This window comes from Gossypium hirsutum, chromosome D05 (assembly GCF_007990345.1).
Source record: "Gossypium hirsutum isolate 1008001.06 chromosome D05, Gossypium_hirsutum_v2.1, whole genome shotgun sequence".
Lineage (NCBI taxonomy): Eukaryota > Viridiplantae > Streptophyta > Magnoliopsida > Malvales > Malvaceae > Gossypium > Gossypium hirsutum.
Window position 1 is genome coordinate 10726556 of NC_053441.1, and position 10314 is coordinate 10736869.

The following is a 10314-nucleotide window of genomic DNA, read 5'->3' on the forward strand; positions in this document are numbered from 1 at the left end:
CGAACTCCAAACCCTTGATTTCGAGCCTTGAACCTTAAACTTTCCGAACTCAAACCCTAAATCTTATAAGATTTAGCATTTGAGTTTGAGGTTTAGGGTTCAGAATTCAAGACTAGGATTCATGATTTAGTGTTTGAGGTTCAAGTAAAAAAATTACCCAAATTATGTGACAATAACATAAAAGTTACTGAAATGTATTAAATAATTGGAAAAGGACTGTTGTGGGAAAGGGTTATAAAAAATTTGTGATAATAATATATTTAGTAAAGCTAAAGAAACCAATCAATTTAGAAAAAAGAAAAAGAAAAGTATGATATTAATATATATATAGATATTGATACATATAGATATAATAGCATATATTAATTTTTTGAATAATACTAAAAATATTTTATTTTTTAGTTACCTTTTCCTTTGAAAACATAAGTTTACTATTTAAACTTTTTATATACATTTTCGTGTATATAAATTCTTGGAATATAGTTTTTTTTAAAAGTTACAAATATTGAAATAAAATTACTAAATTATTACAATAAAAAAAGTTGGTAAATTAAGCATAAATAAATTCATTTGGAAAAAATAACAATTTAAACACAAACAATTAAAATGGAATAATAAAATTTAAAATACGTAATTAAAAAATTTCAATTATCTATCCCTATCTCTAACTTTTTAATGCCTAAATGGCCCTTACTAATTTCTAATAAAAAAACATGAATAATGCACCACCAATACTCTCCATTCAACATTCAAAAAAAATAATAATCAACATTAATTCTACATTTAATGCCTAAACCCCTCATGACATTCATTCAACATTTAATTTCTAATAATTTTTAATGCCTAAAAAATTGATTGCACAGTATTAAAAAAATTAGCATTATTGAATTTGATAATTAGGTGTCCGCGGTCTCAAGTTTGTAAATGTTTATAATTATATTTTGTTAACTTATAACTATGGTTTTAAAATTAAAAAAATTAATTTATGTTTAGAAAATAGTAGTAAACAATTTTCTTATGAACACTAAACAACGAAAAGTATTTTCATTTCTATTTAAGCCATGAATTTCTGAAGAAGACAAAAAAAAACAGGCAAAATTGATAAATGTAAACCTTTTTTTTTTATTTCAAAACAAAGTGTGAATGTATTGATATATTAATTTTGTTAAGAATTATTTTTTGAAAGATTTATATAAAGTTTTATTAACAATAGTAAAATTGCTTCATATGAAAAAAAAAATAAAGTTTTTACTTATTCTAGAATTATTTTTCAGAATTCAATCTCTTCAAAGCAAATTTGGTGAGAGTTCATATACTGGTTTTTTAGAACTTGAACCTTGTAAAGCTAAAAAAGAAATAAAAATAAAACAAAACCATATATGAAAATAGATGAATATTTGTAAAATTAGCTAACATGAAAATTAAAAAAAAAACCTAAAAAGTGCAGAAAAATAAAAAAAATTCTCATGAAAATTAATGTGTGTCTTCATTCAACATTTATTTTTCTCAATAAAAAAAGATAACAATGTTTTCCTTAAACTTTGAAATATAAACCATTAAAACGAATCATAAATTTTCGTTAGAGTCTTGAATTATTTTAAGTAATTTTTTTTGAAAGAAAATAAAATTCATTAAAAAAGAAGCTAATACAACAGAGAGTAAAATGAGAGCATAAAAATTTGGGCCGAATTTGTTTCATCTTCACCCGCTAGAGAAGCAATCAAACCATAAACTTTTTACATCTAAAAAGGTGTACATTGGTTCATAAAATTCATATAGCATTGATTTTATTAGAATTTGGACCTTGTAATAAATGCATAAAATTCAAATAGCATTGATTTTATTAGAATAAAACCAAAAAATTCTATCGTCTCTGGAAATTGAACATCTTTATGGCCACAGCAAAGATTGTTCCAAAGAGAACTGCGAAACTAATAATCACAGCAGCAACTAATCCCAGGTAATCATGTCTGAAACCATAATAATTTCTCAAGTACTGCTTCACTGTCTCATTGTTTCCATCTTCAAGCAATTCGTTTATATCTCCAAATTGTGAAACAAGCAATCCGTACAAGGTCCAAGATACTGGACAAATCCAATAGTACCATCTCCACCATACTGGCATACTCTGTAAATGGTGAATGATTGAAACGAGTGAGAATAAAGTTTGCACTCAGTATTTGTGTATAACCTAAACCCCAGGTTTAATCCTGTTGGCTTATAGGCTTTGGTCTTCTTTGTATTGAAAAAAAAAGAAAAGAAAAAAGATTTCAAATTATATAAAAGTAGCACATACAGGTCGTGGGATGATGAAACCTGAGAAGAGATTCCATAATCCGTAGAATGCTGAGGATACTATGGCTGCAATGTGGCTGTTTGGTGTGACAGCAACAGCCATCATGCCATAGAAGGTGAAGTAAAGTAAGGTGAAAAGCATGAAGAAGATATACCAGAAGAACTTAGCAGCGGTCCATTCGAATCCGATCATGGAATACACTATAAGGCCATACACAGAAGCTTGAACAAAAATATAAGGTATCTCTATTAAGACCTGCAGTGGCCAAATGTGGAGGCAATTACAATGCACGTACAACTTTCTTCACGATTTCACCTACTCTTCGAAATGAGAAAATTACTTACCTGTCCAATGGCATATGGCATCGCAGAATACATTCCGGCAGCTCTTTCTCTATAAAAGACTGTCCTTTCTACCGACACAACAGGCTGCACAGATGAAGAGTTTTGGATACCGATGAAAAGAACAGCAGCGTACATTGAACCCATTACATTGGACAGATCTTGTATTTTTTTCCTGTAATTTACGAGGTAGAGACAATTAGATACTTGAAGCTGACTGCTGAAAACCAGTATTGAAGCCTGAGCTTTTGTAATTGTATTATTGCTTACGTTTTTGACCCAAGGTCCCAGAACAGCGTCCCAAACATCAATGCTATGGCTGTTGTAAAGAGGAATCTTACGGCAGTATACGGGGGGTTGCGCCAGTATGACCAATGTTGCTTCCATAAACAAGCCGCACACTGACTCAAGAATGGTTGGGAGTACTGTGTTGCGAAATAGAGTTCCTTTGCACCAGGAGCAGGTTTGCTTAAATCTTCAATAAGAGCTTTGTTTCTCCTGAACAAATGACATGCCTCAGTAGCAAATTCAAGGTAGCTAAGATAAATAGGCCACATATATGTCTTATATGTGCTAAACTAAAGTAATTAGTTGAATCTGGTTATTTATTACCTGTATAGGTCTGAGTTTTTGTAGATATCAGCAAAATCAACACCTAAAGATAACTCTTGCGCTGACGCCGTAACTTCCAACATCCAAGTTGCGGGATTGTAGCCATCTTTGATTTTGCTAACCCCTTGAATTCCCTACAAAACAGGAACATCATAATGTTAGATATAGTTTTCATGTGAACTCAGAAATGAATTCAGTATTGTCTTTCATTTCATCTCACCTCAAAATATTTGATAAGATATTTAGAATGGTGTCCTAATGGCCCCACATAGATTTCTTGTCCTCCACGTTTCATAAGGAATAGCTACAATTGCAATTATATATTAGTTAGGTTATTACAAAAAGAACCAACAAAAAACGAAGCCACTCCTTTTGAAATCTAACTTTTTATGTTCTTCACCTCGTCAAACGCTTCAAATATGTCAATACTTGGTTGATGGATGGTACACACAACTGTTCTTCAAGTGTCCACTGTATTCCTAACTGTTCTCATAACAATTGCAGCAGCCCTTGCATCAAGCCCTGAAGTTGGCTCATCCATGAAAATGATAGAAGGGTTTGCCACAAGCTCGACTGCAATCGTAAGCCTCTTTCGCTGCTCCGTTGATAAACCGTTTACACCGGGTAAACCAACTATGGCATGCGTTAATGAATCCAGTTCCACAAGCTCCATGACTTCTTCTATGAACATCTGAAAAACATATGTTGAGATAAAACCATCAACATAATCCATAGGAAAATTGTGGTTTTTATTGGGCTCTTTTGTTCTGGGTTTTATCCTAGATAAAGTGACTTAAAAACTCTAGCATGTAACAAAGTAAAATAAGAGACTTGAAACAGCTTAGGGTTTCATAAATCTTAACCTTTCTGGTTTCAGCGTCAATGTCATTGGCTAATCGTAGCCAAGCGGAATAAACTAAGGATTCATACACAGTGACATGAGGAGAATGAATGTCATTTTGTTCACAGTATCCAGATATTCGAGCAAAAGTTTCTTGCTTCTTGGGGAAACCTGAAACTGTAATGTTCCCCTCAATATAACCACCAGTTTTTCTGCCAGCAAGCACATCCATTAGAGTGGTTTTACCAGCACCACTAACACCCATTAGAGCTGTGAGAACACCTGGTCTGAATGCACCACTAATACCCTTCAATAGCACCAATCTGTCATCTTCAGTGATACCTTGTTCTTTCATTTCCTACAAAATTTCAATTCAATCAAGGAACTCTCACATATCTGAACAATTGAACGTATGTGGTATTTGTACATGGAACCTTATGTTACCTGTGGCATATCAACAGAATAATAAATGTCTTCAAAAGTGAGAGAGTGCGGCTCAAATGGAAGAACCATTCCCTTTTTCTTTTTGCCATTGATCCTAAGAGTTGCGTCAGACAAAGAAAAGGACTTGGATGAGGAGGTGCTTCTTTGAATGTCATCTTGGAGCTCTGCATGTCAATTAAATTAATGTTGCACATACTATGGCTTGTACACAAACACACCAATCCAAATCTATATGAGCTTTCCGTACCTGATCCGTTTACATGACTTGAGCTATTTTCATGGTCTGCTAACTGAATGCTTCCACCAACACCATTGGCTTGATCATTGCTTTGGGGTTTTTCAGATATTACAGCTCGATTCTTCTCAAAGGCTACATATTTATTTGAAGAAAAAGAATAAAATATTAGCTCTCCCTACCAAAGAGGCATAAATTTTAGTAGGTAAGCTATACTCACGCTTTAGATAGGTAAGAGCCAGAGTAAAGAAAACGTTGTACAATACTACAAATATAACCAACGCCCCTACTCCGAGCCAATACCAATATGATTCATGGAAGAAACTTCTAGTCTTTAAAACTTGAAGTCCTATCGATTCGTTTGAGCCTGGAGGGACCTTCAATATGAAAGCAAGCATAAAAAGATCAGCATATTTTTAAGAGAAAAACCACAAATTATAGACATTTCAACTTCCAAAAGCATTACTCGACTCCACTGGTGCCCGAGGAACTCATTAACCATCAATGCATTTTGCCCATACATCAAAGGCGAAATCCAGTAACCCCATATCCACCAACCCCTTATGTCCTCTGTAGCATTAAACATAAAAGGTATGTTAAAACTGTTTAAAGCTTAACTTTCATTAAAAAAAAATTTTTGGACTTATTATTATACCTCGTGCCAGGACAAAGCCACTTAATGCAAAAAGTACAAGTAAAGAAAATGTCCCAAAAGTGTTGGCAACAATAATGTTTCTAGTGGCTGATGCAATGAACCTAAATAATGAAGCAGCTGTCTGGCTAATGAGAACAAGGAGGAGGAACTGTCTTACGAACCTGTGCCAAAAATTTTACTTCCACGTCAACTTGAATCAGAGCTAATGAGCAAGAAACTTTGTATATTACTATTAAAGTGCATAAGATATATGTGTTGTCATTTATTTTTTCTACCTTTGAACATTAGGATCAAATCCGACAACGTAGTAGGTAATGAATACCCACACAGAAACTTCTATAAGTGTCATAGGGATCTTCAAAATCCATGATGGTAAAGCATAGGCCCATGGAGGAAAGAATAGGAGGTCTCTTTGCTTGTAAAAGACAGGGAGCAGAGTAATGGTCATAGAAAGCTCAGGCATTCCATAGAACATGAGAAAAATCATACCAAAAAACAAGGCCCCCATATAGTTGCTTCCTCCTTGAACTGAATCTCGATCCATCTCAGTCCTCAAAAAGAGTGTCATGGTAATACAGGACACTATTGTGAGCTAGTAGCACAAACAAGAAAAGAAATGAATAAAAAAAGGAGTTAGTCAAGACCCTTAAAGCACGATAATTGCAGTACAGACTAGAGAGTTTAAAAATGATTAGTACGCACTTGTATAATCTTGAAGATGTAGACGAAAGAGTTTCTCTTCATTAACAGAAGTTCTCTTGCAAAGCAAGCTTTTAGCAACTCCCATTTCCCAAGACCATATTTTTTTGTTGTCAAAGCAGCTGGGTGGCTCTTTGTTTTGTCAAACGGAGTTCCAAGTTCCTCTCCAAGTTTCATTCCCACATGGAATGACTGGAATTCCTCAGCAAATTCATTGGCCGTGATAAACCTGTAAGGTTGATCTTTACGTGCCCAATACTGCATTTGATCTTTCCTTGATGTAACCTGAAATTAGCAATGTTAATGTGACAGAAGAGTAAGTTTGTCTCTATGAACAAGGGAATGAAAATTTGTCAAGACTTACCTCTTGCAAGAAATCAGCCACAGCTTTTCTCTCAGGGCACTTAAAGCCCATAGATTCGAAAAAGCTCACCACATGTTCGCGAGGACCCTGATATACTATCACGCTATCAGAAAGGAGAATAATGTCATCAAAAAGATTGTAAGTCTCTGGAGCTGGCTGTAGAAGGGAGATGAGTGCAGTTCCATTAAGAATGTGAACAGTTTGCCTGAGGCAGTTCACAATTTGGAATGTAGTAGAGCTGTCCAGACCAGTAGATATCTCATCCATAAACAGTGCCCTGGCTGGTCCTACCAGCATTTCACCTAATTGCATTGGCAATGACATATTAGATTTTGATGATAAGAAATTTTGTCTACCCTGATAATGGAATAAATGGTGTAATTGAATTCATGAACTACCTGTTGTGACACGCTTCTTTTGTCCTCCAGATATACCCCTCAACATTTCATTTCCTACCAAAGTGTCTGCACACATATCCAGTCCTAAAATCTGCAAAATTTAAATCAAAGAATTTCAATAAGTTAAGAACTTATCATGTTAGTTCTTCTTGAATAGATTTTAATGTACTTCAGTTTCTGTAACATTACCTTCATAATATAATCAGTGATTACATTTGCTTCCTGTCCTTCTGTTGCTACTGCCTGAAATGTTATGGCAAAGCAAATCAGGATGAATACAAGATTCTTTATAATAAAGATTCCCGTCAGATACATTTACTCTTTTAACTTATATTATATTTCTGATTTTCAATCAATTATATTTGGGAGAAAATTATCGTTGAACATATGAAACTAATTTTGCAAGACACCTTTCAAAATGTAAACAAGACAGTCTTTTGCGAGAGAGGTATACAAGATGTTCATATTTAGCATTACAATGACTTCATGGTTCTTACCTTCATGAAGACGTCAATATCAGGATCAGGTTTAATGTTTGCTTGTTTCTCTCTTCTGGACAACTCTGACAACATATCTGTAAACGCCCAAGACAACAAGATTTCATTCTTTGAAGATTTACAGCATCATCATCATAATCATCATTATCACAATAATAATAATAATAATAATAATAAAATAATAATAAATGAATAAATAAATAAAAACAAGTGATAACATTTCCATCAAAAGGTCAAAAGAGAAACTCAGAAGGGATAGAAACCAATCAAACTAACCATATCGGGTTCCAACCCCTTGGCATCTTGCAGAGAAGGCCAAAGTTTCCCTCACGGTCATTTCTCCTATGTGAAGATCATATTGACTGATATAGGCAGCAGTTCTCTGAGGCACAAACTCGTTCATGGTATGCCCATTGTACGTCACAGACCCCGAAAACTGCAACAGAATTTTCACTTCCAAATTAGAAACTAAAGCAAAGGCAGAACACAATGCAAAAAACAAGAAGCATAGAAAGGAAATAGTGAATTTTGTAGAGCACTTGGAGAGCAGGATCAAGCTTCCCAGCCAGAGCCAACAAGAGAGTGGTTTTTCCGGAACTTGGAGGACCCAAAAGCAATGTCATCCTATAATATATACATGAAAAGACTAATCATTGATTAATTCCAGGATGGCCCAACTTTTTATTTTAGAAGAAAATTTTAAATTCATGTGTTTGATGAGAGAAAAGATGACCAAGTTTACCTGCCAGGCTTAATCATACCACTAACATCTTTGAGGATGGTCAGCTTTTTCATTCTACTCGAAAGAATACCCATATTTATCAACAAGCCCTTTAGTCACAAAACAAAGTAAAAGGTTAATAAGAATCCTAAACAAAAAGTTGTAAAATGATGAATTAATTATGATTCTCCAGGTTGGTACCTCAAATATGCTAGTAATGAAATTAAGGAATGAAGGCAAAGCATTGGTTCCTACAAAAGCTTCAGCTTCAATATTTATATTTTCAAATCTGACTTCGATTGTGGGAAGCTCGATGCCAACCCTGAAAATTAGAAGAAAAAAAAATTCGAATGTAAATGATTACTGATACGCGAGAACAGGATCTCAATTAGACAAACTCTGTCTTCTTTTGTGTCATTCAAGTCTTTCCCTCGAATCATAAAAAAAAGAAAAGAAAATGCTTCTTTCCATTTTTTTTTCTAGTAAAAAGAAAATAACAGAAAAACTTCATACCTATCTATACGGTTCTTGAACTTCCACAAGAACCTTTCATTATCTTCGTCAGCAACTTTAACCAACCTCTCAAGTATAGTCCTCCTTTCTTGCCATCCAAGGTTAACAATATCAATTTCATTGGCACCACCTCGAGAGCTAGTCAATATACCTTTCCTGAGACGAGCAACAGTTGGTAGTCTCTCAATAGCAGCCCACTTCAAAGCTTCTTCATCATCCTCTTCTCGAGAAGACCTTGAAAACACGTCCACCCCACTGTTTTTCCATATGGAAGAGCTTCCTGATCTCAAACTTCCTGCTCGTAAACTTCCCCGTAAACTATTACTCGCTTTAAGAATATCTCCGGTCTCCATTACCACCAACTCCCAACTCCCACCAATACAATTTCAAAACTTTCGCGTTCCCCCCAGCTCAAGTCAATGAATCAAAACAAAATAATAACGATAAATGGAGTATTAGAAGTTCGGTATCCTTTTGTTATCAGACTCTTTGTCTTTGAACATTGAGAAGAAAATGTGAAGTGTTTTGAAACTAAAATAACAAAAACCATTAAACCAGTATGAGGGTTGAGGAATAAGCTGATGCTGTAGCAAGAAAACTGGAGGTTTGTGATATTTATAAGGTTATATTATTAGCTAGAACTTTAAAATCATATGGCGGGTTCTTTTTTAATTATTTTTTTTATATTTTGTTCTTTGTTATATGGGAGGTTCAAAGTTTTTTTTTTTTTGTCAAAATTCAAAAAAAATAATAATAATGTTGAGATGAGTAGCATAAAAAAGAATGAAAATCACCTGCCTCGTTATTCTGGCTCTTTCTGTGCCCACGTATTTCTTCAACAGTTCATTTTCACGGCATACCTCGGTTGACTTTAAAAGAAAGTACAGTGAAGCAAAATTCCCCTTTCCTCTTTTTAGCACCTTCCACGACTAAAACCTTTTTAACGAAGTTGGATGGGCAAGACTTCAAATTTCTCTGTAGCCGGTTGAAGTTGCCAAGGAAATCGTTGGAGCTGCTAGACTCTTGTTTTGTTCCAAGTTGTTAATCATGGGATCCCTTAAACATATATTCCACATAACTTTTTTAGCTGTGCATTCATCACTCTTTAATTTCAAACAAAAATATTTTCTGTTACCGTGAAAAAAAAATTATTTACAACTAATTTGGTTGATTGATTGTTCAAACATCAACTATTTTGATTATTTTTAGGATATTATTTTTTCGAATAATCCTTTAGTATCTCAAATTCAAACTTTTTATTTATTTATAAAATTAAAATAAATTATTTCTAATGTCTAAAATGTGACTTATTATAATAAGATCCGTGAGATTCTTTTTAAATCAACTGTTGTTGTTAAAATATAGAAATGAAGAGACGTAGTCATTTGATCAAGCTACATATAAACTAGGAAATTGCACTAGTGGCATGAAACCTGGTAAAAATACAATTTACTAGGCTGTTTACATTTTAATCAGGATCCAAGTAGATGGGCATTAAGTCTCTTTCCAAAGGAACATGAAGGGCTTAAAATGTGAGCATCAGTTACGAGTTCCTTTATGCAACCCGTGACATTCTCCCCCACATGTTCTTCTGACGGCCTCATCGCGTCCTCGATGTGGAACTGATCTATCTTCTCTTAAAACTGTCATAAAGCCTCGAAAAGTTCTCAACTAGCCTCACCATCGAGAAGTCCCTTC

The 10314-nt window shown here is 34.1% G+C and overlaps 1 pseudogene; it reads right to left on the reverse strand.

Annotated features, from left to right (window-relative positions):
* Nucleotides 1-1761: 1761 nt before the first annotated feature.
* LOC107906469 (pleiotropic drug resistance protein 1-like) lies at nucleotides 1762-9632 on the reverse strand (annotated as a pseudogene).
* Between the last annotated feature and the right edge of the window lie 682 nt (nucleotides 9633-10314).